At 34.9% G+C, this 24662-nt stretch overlaps 1 protein-coding gene across 1 annotated transcript in view; it reads right to left on the bottom strand.

Moving 5' to 3' along the window:
- LOC124374384 (LIM domain-binding protein 2-like) overlaps positions 1-24662 on the bottom strand; it is a 162015-nt gene that overhangs the window by 31385 nt on the left and 105968 nt on the right.

Below are 24662 nucleotides of genomic sequence, written 5' to 3'. Positions count from 1 at the left end.
ATTGTAATATGACAACTTTAAATAACTTAATATCCAAATAACCTAGCTATGTAAGAACTGTCATTAAATCAAAAATGACTGTTATTTTATATTGTTGCTGACAATAAAAGTTTGTTCAATAGTACATTTTTCATACCGTTTTGTAGTAGCTTTTGATTTTTTACAGGATCTCAAAGTTGATAATAAGGCAATCGTATCTACATTATTAAAATTCAAGACACCCTCTTTCCAGTAATTTAAAAAACATATAACATTGTTGAATAATACTTTACAGTGATTTTTACAATATTGATTATCTTCTTAGATTGTAAAATACAGCAAAAATCATGTATTTTTGTCAGTTTGGTGCTCAGTGACTAAACTATATAGCTAACTTAAATATTAATTTTAGTTTTCTTCATTTCACTAACTTATTTCATAGATACCAACTTATTAAGAATATCAGTCAGAATTTAATTTTAGGTTGGATTAATTATGTTATTTCAGAGTCACAGCTTCAGAAGACAGAAAGCAATATAAATATATTTTGTATTACTCCATCAGGAATTATAGTAATTTAAGTAGTAATTTTGGATAATTTTAAAACAAAAACAAGTAAAAACTGTACATTAGAATGTGAATTGTGTATAGTATGTATATAAATTATGACTTCAGGGAATTAGATTCTATATTTGAATAATTTATGACTTTATAAAATTTATGAAGAATATCACATTTTTTAATAAAATATTATGAACGAAAATTACATATTATACATATATATCTTTAATTGTCTCATATGCATACTGTAAAAACTACACACCTTGTCCTCATCCTCAGCAGTACTTTTCTTTAAAGTCTGGTTTCAAGATGACCTTAATTATTAGTTTAAATGTTTATGATTCCTCAAGGAATGGTCAAAACAGGTTATTTTTATTTTTCTTGTATGTGTTTACATTATGTGCATACAGTCTTGTATGTGAACCATTTTATGTCTACAGTAACGACTTTAAAAATTCAAAGAAATTAATAAATAAGGGTTCTGAGCTTTACTTTCAAATCTCAGTTCTTTTTCTTAAAAAATAAAAGAAAAACATACTAGAAATTAATATAAAAAATGATACAGTGTTTTAGTGTTATAACTTAAAGAATTATTAAAATTAAAAGAAACAGTGCCATACTTAGAGCAGTTTTACAATCAGCAAACCAGAATTGGAAAAATGGATATTTTAAAGGAAAATACAAATAATGTAACTGTTTTCATGTTGTTCAGTGTCACAACAAAAATGTCAATCTGTAATCTGAATATTTCTTCAATCATAGAAAATAATTCAGACTGAGAGTCAAGATGAGCAACAGTTACAATTCTTAGGCACATAGCTGATTTTTGTGTAATATAGTTACACTCTTAATTTTGAGTTTGTTGCGAGAGTCTTTGACCCACACACCGCTTGGTATATAACTCTGGTTACAACCTTTTTTTCAAGTTTTTTCAAAAAATTCCAGACAGGTTAGGCCAAGCTATTTTAGTTTCCTTATGACCACAGACTCAATAACAAGGTAGGATCACGCCAGATATGTGTCACATCAGGCTTTTTTGAGGTTGCATGCACAATTTCAAATCTATAGCTCATTTCATTATCAAGATGTCCTGAATATAGATAGACAGACGGACAATCATACAGAAAACGGATTGACATAAAAATAATGCTAAGGAAAGTTTCATAGTTAGGCACACATAATCATAGAACTCATTCTTGTCTATTTAGAAATGAATTCTCATACAAAATTTAATCTGTAGAGATGAAATGTTTCCAGATATTTCATGTCAGACTTTTAACATCACGTTCTCTTCTATCACTTTTTTTAGCTATAGCTTTTTGCTTGTGTATAAATGAAGCTTAATGCAAAATTTCAATTCTCTAGGTCAGTTCGTTTTTTTAGATGTGCGGACTGGCAGACAGAAATTGAATTTTTCCAGCCTATCGATTGATATACTTCGCTAATGCTCAGTCAATTTGCTAACTTTTACTGTTCACCTGATTTTATAAAATGATTTATTTGTACAAGTGTGGGACTAACCTCGGTGCGTTGCTGCAGCCTCTTGTTGAGCTCGTAGACCCGGTAGTCCGGCTGGCCGAAGTACGGCGTATGCCTCCTGGGAACAGGGACACATCTGCTTATAATAAGTATGCAATCAGACACCAGAATAGGTGGCTACAGAACTACAGTACACAGTTTGGCTGGACAGTCTAAAATCACAAAGATTTTGGCGGATTTATGAACTCCAAAAATACTAGCCTAAACACGCTACACTATAAAACATTGGACCGTTTTTTAACTATCTCTGTAGTTTGACTTTAGATAAATCAAATCTACTTATACTTCAGTGCAGAACTGTAAGAGAAAAGTTAGGGATCCAAAACAAGCTCTTCTCAAAATAACCATGTTTAAAATTACTACGTAAATATTACAGTTATAGTTATAGCCAATATAGCCAAGAGACCAGTGGGTTTAGGATGTTAAAGAATCTCCAAAATATAAGTATTGTGATAAAAAAAAAAAAAAAATTAAAAAAAAAAAACATAACAACAAACTTTTATGATCAAACAGTGTAACAAATGTCAGTTTTAAAACAATTATGTCAAAGGTGTTTTAGGTGAAACATTTCTATACTATCACTTTAGAATTCCAGATTAAGGAAATTTTTTAGGTAAAAACTAGCTTTATAATTTTTCATATGAAACACAGTCATCTTGACCTTTTGAATATCTAAATACTTTCGGGAGTATCTTACAGTGTCTTATTTGATTTTCCCAACACTCAAGAGTGAAGTTATGTTTTGTACAAATACTAATACGAGTATATCGGTGGGAGGGGGAGATATTAGAGAGGGGAATCCCAAAGCGGCATTCGGGACGATAGCAAGTCTGGTGAACGAGTGGGGTTATTATAATAGCATTGAAACCGTAAGGATTATACATATTATTAATGTATTTCTCCCAAAAGCAAGGTAGATCGTAATACTCGTTGAAGTTCTCAAGTCTACCAAGAATTTATATTGACTTCTACACTCATCGTCATATCTGGGACAGTTTATTACAATTGTTTACTCCACCTACATACTCTATAACAGATAAAGACAAGGAGTCGCAGGGTTCTGTAGTGGTGGGGGGGGCACCAATCACGCCAGTTTACGCTGTCCGACTTAACCCCTGATTACGACCAAGTACCGCTGTGCCTCTACTGTGGTCCCGCTCGCCGAAATGCATAAGCCGCTGTTGCACATCGCCCCTCCCCTAACTGTAGCAGATCGATACTATATGCATATTATATTGGTTACATCAACTGTAGCTTCGTATGAACCGCACCGGATATCGTACTGTGTACCTGGCAACAGGACTCATTTAACTAAGTATTCAACAATTTCCTCGTACGGTTAATGAACAAAGACTAGAATGTACATTTGCATACGTTTAAAAAATGTAAGCTACTCATTATACATAGCATTATACAAAGTTTTAACTACACATTTATACTACTATACGAGGTAAAGTAAGCTTGTACAGATTGACATTGGCGTTGAAATTCAAACGTATAACTATTGCTCGTAAACAAGTCTGTATTGACACATTAAAAAGGTTTATTATGCCTAATATTATATATTAATCGAAAACCTAAATCGAGCTCAATTATTATTGGTGATTGTGCTCTCTAATGTTACACCACAACGACACCTAGTGTCAACCTACAGCGCTACTTCAGTATTCTGATATTTCCTTAGCATGTATAATATTGCAATACATTAAAATGCTATAACTATATCGATAATTTCACAACTGTGTCAATTGTCTTAGCACATTTGAGAATTATTTGTAGGTTTCTCACAACAGTAAGTTTCTCCGGCCAGATCATCCCTCATGACTTTCAGTGAATATGATGCTCAGTAGTAGACTACAACATTCCTGTACGTCCTACTCTTGGATATCACCACATAGAAATATACAGGGTGTTAACGAACTCTCCGGCAATATTTTTGGAGTTCAGTCCGTAAATAATAGCACATACAAGCTTTTATCGGTTGTAATGCATGGCTAATGACGCCGTAAACAACGAAAAATTCGTCGTGCATTATAATAGTTTAAAGCTTGTGTTTACATCATTTCATGACCGATTTATAAGATCTATGTGTAAAAATGTTTGATTAGATTTACCAACTTTCATTAATCTTTAAAACATGTTTATAATCTTAATAGTTTTTACTATATTAAACTTTAACAAATTCAACCGTCCGCCATCATGAAACGTGATTTGATAATATATTAATTTAAGACTGCAAGAAAAATAATTGTACCACATTTGAGTTTTTTAATTCTTTACTAATGTCTCAAATAAAACAAAATAATAAAAACTAAAAATACAAACAGAAAACTCACGGTAAAGTAAGCATTACCGTCCCATGTTTATAGTACAATTTTTGGTCTTTACACGAGGAAACAATTCCCAAAATATTGCATAAACACCCTGTATAAAATAAACTATCAATATTATCAGAAAGTATGCGTCAAAACGTACATCTTTCATTACATTGAATATAAAAGATGTAACAATCGTGTATTCGTTGTAAATACACGAGTAATCACGCTTGTTACTTAAAAACAAATCTCAACAACGTCCATGTAAGAATTGAAAATCTATTAAGTATTCTCGACGGTATTAGCACTTATCTGGACTTACAAAGTAATATATTATAAAATGTGTTAAAAACATTATTACAATCCACACCAAATTTCCATTTACAAGTTCTTTCACTCTCCCTTATATTTATTCCTTTCTCCCATAATCGGAATTTTTTCAACGTTCCCCTTTTTCCTTCAAAAATCTACTCCCTTATACCAAACACCATCGCTTTCTATTCATCATTTGTGTACTCTACTGAACTGTATTCCATACAAATAAAAAAAAAAATGGATCAGAACAGTTTATTTTTTTTACTTTATATTCACATTATCATTTCTAATTATTATTTACAAATACATTTAGAACTATTAAATTATACTTGCAATATAAAAATCATTACTTTTCTTTATTGATGTACTTTGGTAGCAATACAATCTACTTACTGTGTACAGCGAGGTTTTGGTCATACACTTAGTTTTCTGCACTAACCCAGAGATAGTATAGTAGACAGCATTACATCGGGAAGGAATCTTACTTTGAGGCAGAAAACATCAGAATAAAGAGAAAGAAACTACGTTTGCGTAGAAAACAAGCAATTCTCTGTGAAAGGCTAGACCGCGTTCAGTAAACATCAGTAGAACGGGAAGGAATCTTACTTTGGGGCAGACCACATCAGAATAAAGAGAAAGAAACTACGTTTGCGTAGAAAACAAGCAATTATCTGTACTAAGCTAGACCGCGTTCAGTAAACATCAGTAGAACGGAATGGAATCTTACTTTGGGGCAGACCACATCAGAATAAAGAGAAAGAAACTACGTTTGCGTAGAAAACAAGCAATTCTCTGTGCTAAGCTAGCCCGCGTTCAGTAAACATCAGTAGAACGGAAAGGAATCTTACTTTGGGGCAGACCACATCAGAATAAAGAGAAAGAAACTACGTTTGCGTAGAAAACAAGCAATTCTCTGTGAAAAGCTAGACCGCGTTCAGTAAACATCAGTAGAACGGAAAGGAATCTTACTTTGGGGCAGACCACATCAGAATAAAGAGAAAGAAACTACGTTTGCGTAGAAAACAAGCAATTCTCTGTGAAAAGCTAGACCGCGTTCAGTAAACATCAGTAGAACGGGAAGGAATCTTACTTTGGGGCATAACACATCAGAATAAAGAGAAAGAAACTACGTTTGCGTAGAAAACAATCAATTCTCTGTGAAAAGCTAGACCGCGTTCAGTAAACATCAGTAGAGCAGGAAGGAATCTTACTTTGGGGCAGAACACATCAGAATATAGAGAAAGAAACTACGTTTGCGTAGAAAACAAACAATTCTCTGTGCTAAGCTAGACCGCGATCAGTAAACATCAGCAGAACGAGAAGGAATTTTACTTTGGGGCAGACAACTTCAGAATAAAGAGAAAGAAACTACGTTTGCGTAGAAAACAAGCGATTCTTTGTACTAAGCTAGACAGCGTTAAGTAAACATCAGTAGAGCGGGAAGGAAACATACTTTGGGGCAGAACAAAGCAAAGTATTTATAGTAAATCCGAACACTTGGTACTAAATCCGTACACGTAGACCACGCTCAGTACACATCAGAACAAAAGAAAATTACGTAAGCGTAGAAATTAAGTAGTTCTCCGTAGTAAGCTATACCGCGTTCAGAACACAGCAGCATAGCGGGAAGGGAAATATGTTGGCATAAACAAACGTTCCCTGTACTAAGCGAGACTGCGTTCGATACAGTAGTGTAACAAGATGGGAATAAAAAAAAGTGAAGATCTATATCGTATATTGTCATGAGTTGTCCAACCATACTTAGTCCACAGAAGTGTAACAAGATGAGAAGCCGAAAACAAGTGATGATACTACACTGATTTCTCAGAGAAGACACAAGGTGTATCGTGTATTATCATGTGTTGTCCAACTATCCTTACTTAGTCCACAGTAGTGTAACAAGATGGGAAGCCGAAAACAAGCGGAGATCTCTACATTGATTTCTCAGAGAAGACACAAGGTGTATCGTATATTATCATGTGTTGTCCAACCATCCTTACTTAGTCCACAAAAGTGTAACAAGATGGGAAGCCGAAAACAAGCGTAGACCTCTACATTGATTTCGCAGAGAAGACACAAGGTGTATCGTGTATTATCGTGTGTGTTGTGCAACCATCCTTACTTAGTCCACAGTAGTGTAACAAGATGGGAAGCCGAAAACAAGCGAAGATCTCTACATTGATTTTGCAGAGAAGACACAAGGTGGATCGTGTATTATCTTGTGTTATCCAACCATCCTTACTTAGTCCACAGTAGTGTAACAAGATGGGAAGCCAAAAACAAGCGAAGATCTCTACATTGATTTCACAGAGAAGACACAAGGTGTATCGTATATTATCATGTGTTGTCCAACCATCCTTACTTAGTCCACAGTAGTGTAACAAGATGGGAAGCCAAAAACAAGCGAAGATCTCTACATTGATTTTGCAGAGAAGACACAAGGTGGATCGTGTATTATCTTGTGTTGTCCAACCATCCTTACTTAGTCCACAGTAGTGTAACAAGATGGGAAGCCAAAAAAACAAGCGAAGATCTCTACATTGATTTCACAGAGAAGACACAAGGTGTATCGTATATTATCATGTGTTGTCCAACCATCCTTACTTAGTCCACAGTAGTGTAACAAGATGGGAAGCCGAAAACAAGCGAAGATCTCTACATTGATTTCACAGAGAAGACACAAGGTGGATCGTGTATTATCGTGTGTTGTCCAACCATCCTTACTTAGTCCACAGTAGTGTAACAAGATGGGAAGCCAAAAAACAAGCGAAGATCTCTACATTGATTTCACAGAGAAGACACAAGGTGTATCGTGTATTATCCAACCATCCTTACTTAGTCCACAGTAGTGTAACAAGATGGGAAGCCAAAAAACAAGCGAAGATCTCTACATTGATTTCACAGAGAAGACACAAGGTGTATCGTATATTATCATGTGTTGTCCAACCATCCTTACTTAGTCCACAGTAGTGTAACAAGATGGGAAGCCGAAAACAAGCGAAGATCTCTACATTGATTTTGCAGAGAAGACACAAGGTGGATCGTGTATTATCTTGTGTTATCCAACCATCCTTACTTAGTCCACAGTAGTGTAACAAGATGGGAAGCCAAAAACAAGCGAAGATCTCTACATTGATTTCACAGAGAAGACACAAGGTGTATCGTATATTATCATGTGTTGTCCAACCATGCTTAGTACACCGAGGGTTAACCTAATCAATAGTGGCGGAATTAGGCCGGTACAGTCGGTAACAGAGAGTCGGTGCTGATGTACAGTCGCGTCCTCCACACGCTGTGGCTGTGCTGTAGCCCTCTCCCCCCTGCAACACCCTCTCCCTCATGTAGTCTCGTCACACTTGTATTGTGACATAACATTCGATTCACTTACATTTCCAATCGGTGAACACTACTTCACTTTAGATATCTTTAATAATATGCATTAACATGTAGGGGAAATTTTTGCATCGTAATATTTTAGACTGCAAAATTAGTTTTTATTTATTTATTTTTTTTATTTTGTGTTGCTAATTTTGAAAAAGAAAGTACGACTAGATATTTTGGGAAATTTCTGAACTTTACACTATGAGTTGACACACTTATTCTCAAGATTGGGTTTCTGAAATTTATAGTGTGTAAACATTTATGCACGCTGATGTTTGTTCCTTTTTAGACTCACATTATGCAGAATCTGATCTCTTACTGTAGAATATGTTCGTCTCCGACACCTACATCTTAATAAAAATGTTTACGTGGCTTCTGCTGGGGCGAATCACAAATAAGGCTCTTCTCGGTAAAAGCAGTGCATGTAGTACTGAACTTAGAACAGAGCTGCAACTGTTGCACGGTGTAACCCACACTCACCAGCAAAGGAGTTCAAAATTGTTTATGTTATAGGTACTCGCTTATTTACTATCTACACTTTTATGACATCTTTCACTTTATGTGCCCTATTCATTAATTTCTGGAATATTTATTTCAACTACCTGGGAAATATTTTAGAACAATTGAAAAAATAGATAGTAATGCATTTTTAACAAGATGGCACAACGTTTTGAATTGATCTGATTTAATGGATTGGAAAGAACCGCATTCTTTCATTAAGGTATTGCATTGGTTACACGTTCGATTATGTATACTGATTACTAAATACGAAAGCAGTAAGAGTACATTAGACCAGAAGTGAACCCCTCTTATTCTTTATCAACTAAATAAGACGTCCCACACTGTTAACTGCAGCTTGCAGGCTTCTCTCAGATCTTGACAGTTTTTGTCCGACAACACCAACATATTGGTAAGAGGTTTCTCGGGCATTTCTCAGCGTTCGACCGCGTCACGCCAATCCGTGTATTTTTGGCCATAACCGCCGTTGAGCGATGCCGAGGTGACGGAACCCACCTGCTTCTATACTTAGCCGACCCGTAAACAACGCGATCCTGGAACAATCGATGGTTCCTCCCCAGCAAGTTGATACCATAGAACACGTATCCGCCTTTATACTTAGTGAGCAGAAACCATCACGATCCTAGAACAGTTTGTTCGATATCTGTCGAACAAGTAGACACGATCGAACAAATCTCTTACATATTTAACCGCCTTGAAAAAAAACGCGATCCTGGAACAATCGATGGTCCCTGCCAAACAAATTGAGAACACAAAACACGTATCTGCCTTTATACTTAGTTAGTCAGCAGTAACCAACACGATCCTAGAACAATTTGTTCGGTCTCTACTCGACAAGTAGCACCCATCGAACAAACAACTTTCTTATATAATTAAGCACCTTGAGATCCTGAAACAATCGGTTCGGTTCCAGCCAAGCAAGTTGAGACCATTGGACATTTTACTTAGGCTGGAGAAGAATTGTGATGGTGTGTTCCTTCAGTATACGATCATACTCGAGAGCTCAAAAAGTAACAAAGTTGCTTGTTACACCTTCATTGTAAAACATGAGTGTAGAAGAAGAATATTTTCTAGCAGTATGCTTATGGCAGTTTGTCCCAATTTGGAATACGTCTCATTCTGGTTGTGACATTTTATACTGATGCCGTATAGCATTGGCTTTGACTCTACCATTACGAAAAGTCTGTCCACGTATACAAATTCGTTAATAACTTCTGTTGACATAAGACACAAACGTACGATGCACGCGACTAAAGTAAAGTTAATATGCCGTCGTATGTGCATGGGCGGACGGTTGCTGCGAGACAAAATTTGAGTTAGTAATCCGACACTGTTTAAGATGACACGCGACTCCACAGGCGCTCCTTCCTTGTACGGTGGATCATTCGCATGGATGGAGTAGTAGTTGTCCCGACAAGAATGTAGGAGTAAAATAACTCGCAACACTTGCTCCCTCCATTCATTATCCGTCTACCCAGAGCTATCCTAGCAGTAAACAAGATCCTAGAACAATATATTCCTTCAGTGCTCGGCAAGTATTCTTACAAATTTAACCACCTTGAAATCAACGCGTTGCTAGGACAATCGGTTCGGTTCCTCCTCGACAAGAAGGGACCAATGGACAGACCTGTTTCTTATATACTTAACCAACTTGAAATCAACGCGATCTTGGGGCAATTAGAGCTGCTAAAATTAGTAGAATCACCACAACATTCCCAGAACCTTGTGTACATCTATCCTGACTTCCACCATTCATGCATCTAATTATTCATTCGCCTGCCCATCCACTCTTCAACATAATGTATCTCATACACGTGTCAAATTTCAACTTTGCAGGCTATAAAATTCTAAATCTTGACGTAGCTAGGCGTACGTCAAAACAGTAACGATACGCACTATTAAGTACGAACAGTTAATAGCACGAAATACGTACACGAGTACACTGCACAACACAAGCTCAGCTCGAGTGATAGGGCCATTACAGTAGTTGTGCCGATTATTTAAATTTTACTTCATATGACTTTTAACAACACACACAAAATATATAGACGTGTACTGGTGCATCTTTGTACACTGCTATCTGACGGCCAATCATAATACCACTATTTACTAGGCTTGTTGCAGAACTAGCGAGATCTGTCCAGTGGTCACAATTACTTACATTTTTAGCTTATATTTTACTTACTTATATTTTACAATTACTTACTTTAGGTTTACATTTTTGCACAGTTGAAAAAACCAAATTCAAAGTAAGTCCATTCAAGTCCCTTTCTGTCTTCATTATTATGATTTGAACACGTCTATAGTTATACTGGAAAACTAAATGGAGTCTTGCCGTACATTCATCGTCCACAAATGTACAACTTCTCTGAAATTGAGAATTAGACATAAAACAACAATGTTACACGAAGTGTCATGTAACATTGTTACACGAAGTAGTGACTTCGAAACCAAAAGGTAGAGTAGGACGTTCTACGCACTCGTTTAACACGAACTTAGTTTGGAAAAAAAGAATAACCATGACTATCCACTACAACCAGGAATATAATGCACTTGTGTGGTTTGTATGACTGGCTATAATCTTAGGGCCAGCCAATCGTAATAACAATAAAACAGTTTCTTGGACACTATGAATTATTAATACATAAAAGATCTTAAATGGCTTGTTAAATCTGAAATAACAAGCAGTGTATAAAATAATAACAATAGCTGTTGTATAACAATCTGCTAATAACAACAAGAAGACGTTCGTTTTGCGTCGCTCTCGGACTTTCCTTAACGAACAAACAAGAGAAAGTTACAGTTTCAGGACAGGGATTACAATACAATCTATGTTTATAAATAAGTAAATATTATTCATATAACACTCATTTCAAAATAAGTGTACCTTTTTATAATGGCAATAGAATAATAAATACCAAAACAACATACTTTCTTCCAAAGCCGAAGGAAACACAAGATTCACATGAAAAAAATTTGACATTACTCTTTCGGAATCGTTACATTAAAGTAGGATTTTAGGCATAATTTGGTGCATAAGCAGGGCTTCTGAGTTATCGTGGTTAACAAACGCTGTTTGAGATATTATAAGGCTGCGAATACAAACGAATATTCCCTTTCAATGTTTAAATTATCCCAAAGAATCAATTAGAAAATCTGTTACTAAACACAATTTTAATAAATAAACCAACCTTTCTCATTTTTACAAAACTTAAGATGGCAAATGGGCCAACCACCTAATTAAAACGAGAAATATAACTGAAATAAAGTTATATCTTACTTGTAGCCTATATACGTATATTACTTTTGTTCGTATGTGGATTTACAAAAAGCACAAATTAATATCTTTTGTTCATATGAATAAATATATATTTTTTATATTGCTGTTTAAGGTACTGAATCAAACTTAGCACAGTTTTTAGTCTTATAAAAGACTATCCGGTTTTAAAATGTCAGCATTACAAATTTTGATGTCAAATTCCATAAAAGTGTAAAGCAACAACAAGAAATCTTGGATGAGCAAGGTTAAATATTGCCTTTAACATGGAAAAATACAATGCCATATATATGACGGGTCATTGTGGAAATTTGTATGTATATGTATTTTTCCACGTACCAGGTTTGTATGCTATGCCCATTGGTGTTACTCACACCAAGCGGCGCTGCAAAATATGAAAGTTATCAAAGCACAATTACGAGACAGTTACGTATATTAAATAGCCAAACACTATTTAAAGGCGCTAAGTCTTTAAAATAAATTTCTACTTGAATTTAAAGCTTGAGTGTTAGACCTATTTATAATAAAGTACATGTACGTGTACAATGGTAATAAACATCGGCGTTGGAAATATAATTCACTTGAACCAGAAGTGCTCATACAGGGCAAAGCTTACGAAAAGCAAGCGAAACCGCGGGAAACAACTAGTTTTTAAAAATATAATAGGATAGAAGTACATGTTAGTATATTATGGCTACTTTTGGTCCCTTTTGTGTATAGTGTCCTGGTAATGTGCAAGTAGTATATCTGCTATAGCTAAGTATTTAACCAATGCGTTACATCTGGAGTGATTTTCCCTCATGCTCGACGAAAGCTGGCTGATACTAATGAAAAGGACATAATAGGAAGGTATCTCACTATAATACTAATTATGTAGTCCCATGTAGCAATGCTAATTATTGTTTCCACTGTTAAACGTAGTGGCGTATTTAGGATTACAGTTTTAGTGATAACACTCAAACTCTAATCCAATTTTATAAGTGGGTGGATAGGGGAATGGACTGATTTATTCCTTTTAAACATTATACGGTTTAAAAAAGTTCTAAAATGTCCCGAAATGGTTCTAGAACTGTTTGTAGAACATGCGCAGACTGGTAATGGTTGTTAAAGGTTTGCTGTTGTGTGGAACTCTCATTATACTGTCAGGTTTAGTTCCTCCCCCCTCACTCACCTAACGGGACGGTTACAGGTTGGGAGAAAACAGACACAGTTGTTTTCATCCTATAGTAAAAACATTATGCCATTTTAATGATGATCAAGCAAAATAATAATATTAAATGGCATCAATTAATACAAGTGCCATACTGGATAGTAAAATGAGTGTACACAACAATTAGGGTAAATAAAATTTGGGAAGACGAGAGCTAAAACTTCTTTTAGTTCATGGAAGAACCCGAGATTCATTGTAACATATATTCAGTTTATTAAGAACCAAAAATCATATAAGGAAATTCCAACTTTATTCTTCATGTCGTTCACGGCACCGGTTGACATACTATGGTAACTACAGCAAACTCCTTTACCAGCTTATTCATTACCAAAGATGTGGACAACTACACCCGTGAACTGGTAACCGGTGCTCTCAACAACTAACTGGTGACCGATGTATTCTAACACCCCAGCCACTTTGAGTAGTAACAACGAAAGTGATGGTGTCGTTGGATATGAGAAAAAGGATCAATCAATCAGTATCAAGTTCGATAAATAAGTCAATCAAACTAAAGTATTATTGAAACTACTTAACATTTGGAATAATTTGTATATTTTGGAATTTGTATTTAATAAACGTATATCAATCTTTTAGGGATTGCCCCCCAATATAAAAAAAACATTTTTATTACCTGAACTACAAACTGGGTCAGAGGTCTAAGTTACTACTGATAATAGTGACTTTGGACTGATTTAAGAATACAAATCTTAGTTACTGACTCATCGACCATATTAATATTAATGTACAATTAACTATAGACAATTAAAAAATTATATTTTGTTCATCACTGTCTAGCTGAAAATATTTAATAAACAAATGCATTATTTTAGTTGTTAGGCATATTAAAAACTAAACATTGTTCAAATAAAACAACAGCCACCTAAAAGAATTCTTCTGAAGAGAGCTTTTAATTTTTTAGATATACATAACAGACACAAATTTAATAATTTAACAATGGCATTGTAATTTTCGTTGTCAGCCATAAGAACACACACTGGTAGAATGTCACAAAAACTAAAATATATTACGACAACAGACGATACTTTTCTGCTTTATGGTGACAAAAATTGCAGTGCAACAGAAATTCACTTTTCATTGTAGGCGTTTTAATTTTACTGATCAATTATATTAGGCTAGTCCTGGTTTTTATTCTTCTTAAAATTATACATAATCGTTTTATGTATCAAAATAAGTTAAACAGGATTTTTGCCTAATGTAAGAGGATATAACATAGCGTTTAAACATATTTAAATATAATAATAATTATTATTATATTTTGAATAATATTATGAATTATATGCAAAATACATAAGTATTATATATTGTATAGTATTATAAATATATAATATTTTGTAAAAATATAATACAAAATAACTATGCTTTGTAAAATGCAGGGAATGTTTTTAAAATTCCAATTAATTAGCATACTGTTACCTCGTTTACAGCTACTGAAAGGAATTTACGTGACCACCATTTTAATTAATCTCTTATATTTATTTTATTCAGAGTTTAACTTACATGTTGTATCTAATAACATTGTAAAATAATTACTTATTTCATACATCTCTAGTCCTATATGATCTATATACCAAGACAACGTTAACGTATCATTGGCACTCTATGATCAATCTGGAGAACTGTAATTGATAAAAATAATACATTGAAAATCATTGATTGAGTGTTTTTTTATTGAGAAATGAAGTAATTAGCAAAAATATTTGTTTTCTCAAAATTTCTTTCATTTTTCCCAGCTCATGTCTTGTATGTCAACCTGTGCAACATTACCCGAATCAAGGCCCTAATTTTTAAACCTGGTTTAATCTTTCACTTGCATCTTTTAAGGCTATTACCTTCTTTTCTTATCTCTAAGCCATCACATCAGGTATTATAATAATACTTATTGCTCGCCCTTTCTTTACGATTGAGAATTCTTTCTTTAATCGTTTTGAGATATAAAGCTGCTTTGACACGTTTAGGGACAAGTGGGTATGTCACTTCATTTACCTATTAGTTTTATTAAAGAACTGGTTGTAGTAAACGTTTATTTGATTGTTCTCAGTAACTTCCATTCATCAATAAGGAAGGCTATGTTTAGTCAGATCAATAGGCATCACTTCAACGACCGACTTTCAGCAATAATAAGTCTAATGTCCTTTAAAATAGTATCAAACATTAAAAATGCTTTAACTTCCTAAACAAGTGTGTACAACCATCTATAAAAGTCATTTTTGCTCGGATAAAAGATGCAAGTTTGTCTTTTTCTAGTAACATTTTAAATTCCTTTACATCAACTCCACTGTTTACTTACGTAAAAGGAAGAAAACTTGTCTCAAAATTCTCAGAATCGAACTAAAAGGTAATCCTGCAATAACATATACAAATTATTAATTAATCGTCTGCTTGTTGGAGTTTTGACTTGATAGTAGCAGTAACTAGTAAACTATAAAATATATGTAAGCACTGGAGCAAACACAGTTTCTTTCGACTTAATTGTGTTAACTTTCAGATGACTAATAACGTTCTTGTTTTCATTAAGTCACTTTCATTTGTGGGCACAAGTGCTATGAAATACTTCGTACTGATGGCTCCATAGACAATCATCTTGAAGAAACATATCTGATGAACCTGTGCTTTCAAGTTCACCTTCCAATCGTTCAGAGTTTTAAAAATCTTCCCGTCTCGAAGGCCAACCTTCAAAACGTCACGAATTAGGATATCACACTTGAAGCGTTCCCACCAAGTTCTTTAGTACCGTCAATAACGGCAGTGTGAGGTATGGGAGCATTGCAGTATCAATAGGAACCATTCGTTTTTCCTTAAAATTAGATTCACTCATTAAATATGTAATTGTTTTGTTGACGTTGGACCCGTCATTACTGACCATCAATAAGTTGGTTCATTTAAGGTTGTGTTACGTATATCTTCACGTATGATTATACAAATCGTTTGCGATAGTTGACTATGTAAAGATTACGCCTTTGTAATATCATTTATAGATGGAGACATATACTTTTTACTATTTATACTTTTTTGATTTTTTTCTTAAAAGTGAAAAAACTATAGCAACTCTTGAAGTAAACATCGCCTCAAAAGTCTTCCGAATGAATCGATAGGATGGAAGCAAAGGAATGTCCGATAGAACTGTATTAATTACGCAAATAAGTTATGCTTTGGATACAATATTCAATGTACTAATGAACGGTTTACTTTATCAATATTAGTAGATGGCACCACAGTCTTGTGAACCAGCTGTGCATTTGCGAACTAAATTCAGCTGAAGTTGTGAAGAGAAAAGTTTGTGTTTACATTCTTCTTCATGCTTCCGAGAAGATGCATGTTGTTTCTCGACTTCATATCCCCACAACAATTCATAGTCACTGGTTTTACGCCCCCATTCGGTATCGATATTATTTTCACTTAGTCTTTTTTGACCAGCGACTTTCATATGTAGCCGATATCTGCCCATTTGAAAGCCTTTGCACAGTAGGAAATTACTTTCAAAAACTTTAGAGTACATTTCAAACTTCTTTTGTACTGAAGTGTAATGTCATAATCTGATCTTTACACCTAATCTCTCATCTAATTTCTCTTATCATTTTTTCTGACAGAAAAAGTTTGATTTTCATGTTAGAAAGTAGAGATAGTAAAAAAATAAATTATAAGCGTTGAGAAAAGCCCTATGTCTTAAGAACTACTAAATTTTATCTAAACAAACTGACTAATTTTAAAATACTGACTTTTACTGACCAGTTTCGTCTTGTACTGCTTAAGTTACAACGATTTTGTATTCAAAATCCAAACCAATTATGTCTATGCAGCTTTATCACTAGAGTTATAATTGGAATTAAACTAAATGTTTATGTGTTATTGGTTGAAGATGAGTCGGGAGTAGAGAGGTTATGTGCGGTCGATGTGGGCGGCCACATCCACGTGTGCCGCACTGCACTCACCTGTTAAAGTAGGGGGAGCCGAAGGGGGAGCAGTAGAATGGGTCGGGGGGCGGGGGTGTAGTCCTGGGGGGCATCTTGAGAGGCGCGGGGGGCCAAAGGGCCCCTGGCAGACACAGGCCGGCCTCTGACATCACATGGTCACCGACAGTCACCGCACCACTGTCACTAGCACAGAACAGTATAGAAGATAGTATGTAGATGCCGAGCCAGTGGCAGTGAGCGCGGCAAGGTGAGCAGGGGGGCCAACACAACGCCCACGCGATCCATACCGGCCGCTGCCAACCTTACCGCCTACCGGTCAGATAGTACTACACTCCTCGCTCCGCTCATCATACTTTGCCATTGACCTTAGCGTGCGTCGCGTCGCTCGCGCTAAATCTTCTCTTGGGGTTCTTTCAAGTTTTATTACCGACATGTAGCATTTATTGGAAATAAAAATATATATTTATAGAACAAACAGTCGAAAATGCTCTGATTGCTACAGCACAGTACGTGTATTTCATTCATTAGTATTTTATATACAGAAGAGATGTTCATATACACAATACACAACCTTCTTGGTATTGTCTTATGATTAAAGAGCAAGTAAGTTTTAGCCAATATTTCATAAGAATTAGACGACTATACCATTCAATAGACATACACATAGACGTATTAAAAACCATATGAATCAACAAACACCTTTATTATGATATCAGACATATACTGACTTCAACGCAGACTTAAAGTAGATACGGCCGCCGCAGTCAATCAATGATTTAAATGAATAATTATTGTAAAATGACGGATTATTGTTTCCTTTTTACGTATTGAAGGAGATAACTCTATTATTCATGATTAATAAACAGAAACAATGTTTATAAATGTTTTAAACTCAAACTTCAATTTAAATATTGCTATAATAATTTAGAAGGAACATAGAATAAAACAATATAAGAAGAGCGCCTTTGGAACAAATGGAAAGGCAATCTCGGAACTGACCGACAGAAGTGAGTATTTCTTATGACGGTCTGTGAATATATATTTTGAAAAAGTACGTTTCCTAATTACTAAATGGGTATTTTTAATATTTAAAAATAACATCAGACACAACATTTTTAACATAAAAGTTGTATGCTTTCTGTTATTTTTATATATATTTTTGTATCGTTTATATTAGTTTCTAGAATTTGGTCAGTATCCTTTTCACTACAATCTGGTATTTCAGAAAAAGCCCTAATTACTTCGTTTTCATTGTTATTATATTCTAAAAATGAAATTATGGGTTTATGATAAGTGAAATAAGAAATAAAAACTCTGGAATTAAATCTTGCTAAATATCTTCTAAACATAGCTTCTATTGTTATTCCGTACGTCGTTTTTTATGGCTTGACGTTGTTAAACGAATTCTTCTTTTAAAAAGTCAATTAATTGTTTTATTTAGCAAAATTGGTTTTAAAACCTGTTTTACGAAAATTATTTTTTTAAGGAATTTAAAGCAAGGCCCAATGTAATTCAGTAAAGTAAGGAATTATAATCAACAGAAAGTATAATTTTCTTCCAGGATTAAATTACACAACAGCTTTGTTAGCTAGACAACAGTCTAATCAATTTATTTTTAATCCCATAAACATACATCCCTAGCCTACCAACAGAAGTAGTCGCCAACAATGAGCAACAGTAATTTCTCACTAGCACGGCTGGTTAGCAACCGAAAGCCAAAAGGAACGGCGAAACTCATTGACATCAAAATGGTCGCGATAGTCCAGCTCCAAGCGGCTACAGAGCGAACATGCGTGATGCGTGACGTGACGCGAAACGAAAGTTTTTCCTCCGTGCAAGACATACGTCCATAGCCCGCCAAAAAAAGTAGTCACTTAAAAAACGCAATTAATACACACAGATCAATCAATACCCATTTACCACTGGTGGATTGAATTAGAAAATATTTTAAAATTGCAAACAGTAATCCGCTAATAACATAACTTGGAAGGTTTCTGAATTTCAAAATAATTAAATGAGCAAAAACTTAAGAAATTTATTGTGATTATTTGCCGTACTATTTGGGGTGAAGGGAAACAGAAGACTTTATTGTATTTATCTACCGTGTAAATTGGGGTAAGGAGAAACTCAAGATGTGTGTTTTTTTTGGGGGGGGGGGATTATTTATCATATATTTTTGGGATAAGGAAAAGCAAAAGACGTTTATTACGATTATTTACGGTGTCATTTTGTGATTATTTACTGAATCATTTGGGATTAGAAAATATTTAAGACGATTATTGTGATTATTTAGCGTGTTATCTGAGGTGATGAGAAACTCAAAAGAGTTTAAGTGTGATTATTTTTATCGTATTGTAAGAGGGTTAAGATTTACTCAAGATGTTTAATGTGATTATTTTCCACATTATAAGAGAAATAACTTAAGAAGTTTAATTGTGATTGATTGTCTAGCGTGTATTATGAGTGAGATTGACTTAAGACGTTTACATGGGATTATTAACTGTGTTATTAGATGGTGACGGGCAAATTTCAAGACGTTTAAATGTGTTTATTTACTTTCTATTAGGGTGGGGAGTGAATCAAGACGCTTAAATTTGGATAGTAGTATCGCATAGGAGTATCTATTAATAGTTTAATTGTGATTGATTGTCTAGCGTGTATTATGAGTGGTAATGACTTAAGACGTTTAAATGGGATTATTAACTGTGTTATTAGATGGTGACGGGCAAATCTCATGACGTTTAAATGTGTTTATTTACTTTCTATTAGGGTGGGGAGTGAATCAAGACGCTTAAATTTGGATAGTTGTTGAGGAGTATCTCTTAATAGTTTAATTGTGATTATCTACCACAAATTAAGGTTGGAGGGTGACTGAAGATGTTTAAATGTGATTATTTTCTTTAGGTAGTTAAAGGTAACTTTCAAGACGTTAAAATGTGATCATTTAACCCCATATATTAGGGGGTGAGGAATAATTCACAGACTCAAAATGTGATTATTTACCTTTATTTACCTTCATATTAAAGAAAGAAGATTAATGAAATTAATTTAAGAGTTTTAATGGTTTTTTTTTTGGCAAATCATTAGAAGGCGAAGATTAATTACACATGTTTAATGTGATTGTAGTTTCACTAAAGATCTACCGTAATTTAATACTTTTAAATTAGATTATTTATCCCACATTATAAAGGTAAAGACTTAACTCAAAGCTTATATTGTGATTTACTACAATGTCGATAGAAGGTCAAGATTGATTTAAAACGTTTTATGTCATTTGCTTGTCACAGTGGTAGTGGTTAAATAGTGGTTAGGGAATACAAAAATTGCGTTGAACGTATAGTAAATCTTTAAAATGATCGCTCTATACCAGATATCGTGATCCCGTTGTTTTAAATTGTTCTCTATTTATACTGAATATATTTTTCCAACTGTCTTTAAGTAAACCAAGGTTATAAGTAAAGGAAAACATATATTGTTATGAATACACCTATTTGGTTCAGGAATCATCTCCGAATAGAATATCACGGGTACCCACAATACCGAACTTACTCACATCGTACATCTGGCGGTCATCCAGTTCCACCACAACACAAATATAAAACTTCAGCGGAGATCACAGGTGCGATTCCATTAGGCAGTCGACATGCTATCCCAAAATAAAGCACTCCATGACCAATGATCATTTCATATGCAGCCTACCAAGCAGTAAATTGAGGACGTGCAAGTAAGAGAAAAGGAAGCCCGGGAAAAACTACTACTGTACGCACATCGTTGAACAGCCACATCCTTCAGGAGGAACATACAGATTAAAATATATCACACACCCCAACGTAACTTTACAAAGCACAAAACTGAAATAAACACGAGAAGAGAAAAAGGAGTCAGGTCAAGATACAAGTGAAAGTAGCGGCCCAAAGTCGCCTTAGAACATACCGAGGTTAAGCCATCCCAAGAAACTGACATTTGGGCATAGATTTTCCTTCTACTACATTGATTTTACATGGATGCTTACCATACGGTCTAGCAGGCTGATTCATTGATTCATTTAATGAGCGTTTTTACAAAGCACAAAACTGTTATAAATACAAGAAGAGAGAAAGGAGTCAGGTCAAGATACAAGCGAAAGTTGCGGCCCAAAGTCGCCTTAGAACATACCTAGGTTAAGCCATCCCAAGAAACTGACATTTGGGCATAGATTTCCTTCTACTACATTGATTTTACATGGATGCTTACCATACGGTCTAGCAGGCTGATTCATTGATTCATTTAATGAGCGTTTTTACAAAGCACAAAACTGTTATAAATACAAGAAGAGAGAAAGGAGTCAGGTCAAGATACAAGCGAAAGTTGCGGCCCAAAGTCGCCTTAGAACATACCTAGGTTAAGCCATCCCAAGAAACTGACATTTGGGCATAGATTTCCTTCTACTACATTGATTTTACATGGATGCTTACCATACGGTCTAGCAGGCTGATGATTCATTGATTCATTTAATGAGCGTTTTTACAAAGCAACAAAACTGTTATAAATACAAGAAGAGAGAAAGGAGTCAGGTCAAGATACAAGCGAAAGTTGCGGCCCAAAGTCGCCTTAGAACATACCTAGGTTAAGCCATCCCAAGAAACTGACATTTGGGCATAGATTTCCTTCTACTACATTGATTTTACATGGATGCTTACCATACGGTCTAGCAGGCTGATTCATTGATTCATTTAATGAGCGTTTTTACAAAGCACAAAACTGTTATAAATACAAGAAGAGAGAAAGGAGTCAGGTCAAGATACAAGCGAAAGTTGCGGCCCAAAGTCGCCTTAGAACATACCTAGGTTAAGCCATCCCAAGAAACTGACATTTAGGCATAGATTCCCTTCTACTACATTGATTTTACATGGATGCTTACCATACGGTATAGCAGGCTGATTAATTAATGGATGTATACATGAAATAAATATACAATATCCCTGACTTGAACCAAACAATTTCGTGCGCGTACTTCTTCCACAAAAAAAAAAGAAACAAAAACAAGAAAACCGTTCTTTTTAACATACGTCCATCTTGCTTCTAAACGCATATACATATATATATATATATATATATATATATATATATATATATATATATATATACATGCTCAAACAGAATAGTTATTTTATAAAACACACTATTAGAAACAAAAATTTGTTTACCTACATTAAACAAAAATAAACATACATTTTCTTAGACATTTTTCATTTGGTCCTAATAATTTAAGTTTGTCCTGTCTTGAAAATGTTATGCCTCTAAGCTTTTTCTTTTGGATAGTACCAATTTGACATGGTGGGTTCTCCGGGATACCATTCGAGATGCTTACAGCGATGCCTTAAAAATTTAACTCGTTTAATGTTACCACGAGATGTAACAGGCTGCGTAGTTATGATTGGTCCTTTCATTCATCATCTCCTCCACACCCCCACCCATGAAAATAATATTCATGCAACACTTCAGCTCTGTTTCAATTTTGTAACTTATGCCATCATCCGCGATCTACACGTCCAGCGCGAACTACTTGCTCTGTCCTTACTCTCTTGGCCAGATCAAAGGAAGCCCATATGCCGCCCACCACCACTGCTCAATTTGATTCGTATTTACCTGAAGTCACAGATTGATTCTACGAACAAGAGAAGAGAACACCGTCAGTTAAAGCCAAAGATTTGACTCGTTGGTTCTCACTAACGTGGCACGCCCGTCAAATATTATTCACAATAAGGAAAACAGAATCGACGAGAACGACCGCTTTGTCCTACACTATGGCTACCTCTATCATGCAACACTCCCATCGTAGATGCTTGACAGGTACTCCAGAAACCGATTTGACATTCTTAATTCCATTAACACATTATCACTATAGAAGTGGTAACAGTAATCAAATGCCTTGGACTTCTCGAGATTTGGTCACGCTCTTGACAAGATAATGCTACGTACTACAGTCTCAGTAAAGCCCTCGTCAAAGCAACGCTGGTGCAAATTTATTACGTTCCCTTCTAGAAGGCGCCGAGCAAAGTTCTTATAGGGATGACTACCTCTGAAGTAACGTTTGATGATTCGAAAGTCGGACGAAGTTCTCTTCAAGGAATCTTACCATTAGCATCCTGAAATCTCGTGGAACTCTCGCGCTTTCTTAACTATTTTCTTTGCAGTTTATAGTGACCGAGGTAATCTAAGGCACTGTCAGGATGATTTATCTAAATGGATACATACTGTATAAAGGGATAATCAGAGCATGATAGAAATCATAGTTAAGTATTATTGGTATATTATTAAAAATTAAGCTTATATGAAAAAACCTGAGGAAATGGAAATGTACCACGGAATCTGACCTAAGGCCGGTCCCTCACTATGGTGCAAAGAAGTTTTCCTTTGTGGCACGGTCTCAAACCCCTTGATTTGCATATTCCTGGAATAAGTTTTATCCATATGTAGTTCAAAATCTGGGTTGACAAAGTTGAATGACACCAACATTTAAGAACGTGTCTATTGATAATTTACAACTTGTGGTTTTTATATTATCATTCTTATAGTTTAAATAGGGTACGATACCTATGATTAGGTGGACATTTTTATAGTCCAGTATTAGTGTATGGAACGATCCCAACATAATCTGCCCGAAAAACCTACATAATGCCAAGTTCCTCCAAGGCAGGAGGACTTTCACTCCACTGATGTCAATGCCTCGATATGATAATGTTTTACAACCACACACTATCTCCCAGATTCCTTAAGTATTGTTGACTCTTATCTACTAATGGTCGTTCTGAAATCATTAAACCTCAATTGAAGCTTGGCTGATACAGTCAGATATAACTCAAACATGACGCACGTGCGCATCATACATTGTCTCGTCTCGTAGTACGCTTCCAATCCGCTTTACATTTGGATACGGCGATAAAAAATAATGCACTCATTTATACATTTATTGTCTATAATTTTGACATTGTTTCAAGTAGGCTTTCAAAACCATTACAATCTGGATTCTTGTTGATATTTCAAAACCTACAAGGTTAATCGTGAATGAAGATTAACAAAGTGAGAAACCATGGCAATGAAAACGCAACAGAAATATATACAGGGTGTAAATAAAAGTCCCGCACTGGCTTGGTAACTCCCGAACGATTACAGGTAAAGCAGTAAAACTTTGTACATCACTATTGCACCTATAAATCTACTTTTTAAAGTAACTACAATTTTTGTCAAGTCAAGGGGATGGTCCGCAAAGAGTCAGAAGGAAAATCTTAAATGAGAACATAGGTCGAGTAGTACATCAAATTAAAGGTCTTTATTAGTACAGGATTAATGGTTTACAAGGAGTTTTTTACTGTAAGCTTAGCTCAAGACGTATGTCATTATTAAAGGTGTTGTTTAGCAGAGATGATCTGGTATCAGTATGATTTTCTGATAACAGAAAATTCTTACTTTTAGGTTGCGCCTTGGGCTTCACTTGATGTACATCGTACACTATACAATGCACATCTTGAGCTATTGTTATGTTAAATTATTTTGCCAAACTCTTTGTAGACCATTCTCTATTTTATTCTTCGCATTACTTGTATAATCATGGAAATTTTACACTTTTCATCGTTTTTTATCGATTTGTATAT

This window comes from Homalodisca vitripennis, chromosome 1 (genome assembly GCF_021130785.1).
Source record: "Homalodisca vitripennis isolate AUS2020 chromosome 1, UT_GWSS_2.1, whole genome shotgun sequence".
NCBI lineage: Eukaryota > Metazoa > Arthropoda > Insecta > Hemiptera > Cicadellidae > Homalodisca > Homalodisca vitripennis.
This window is presented reverse-complemented; position numbering and strand designations above follow the sequence as displayed.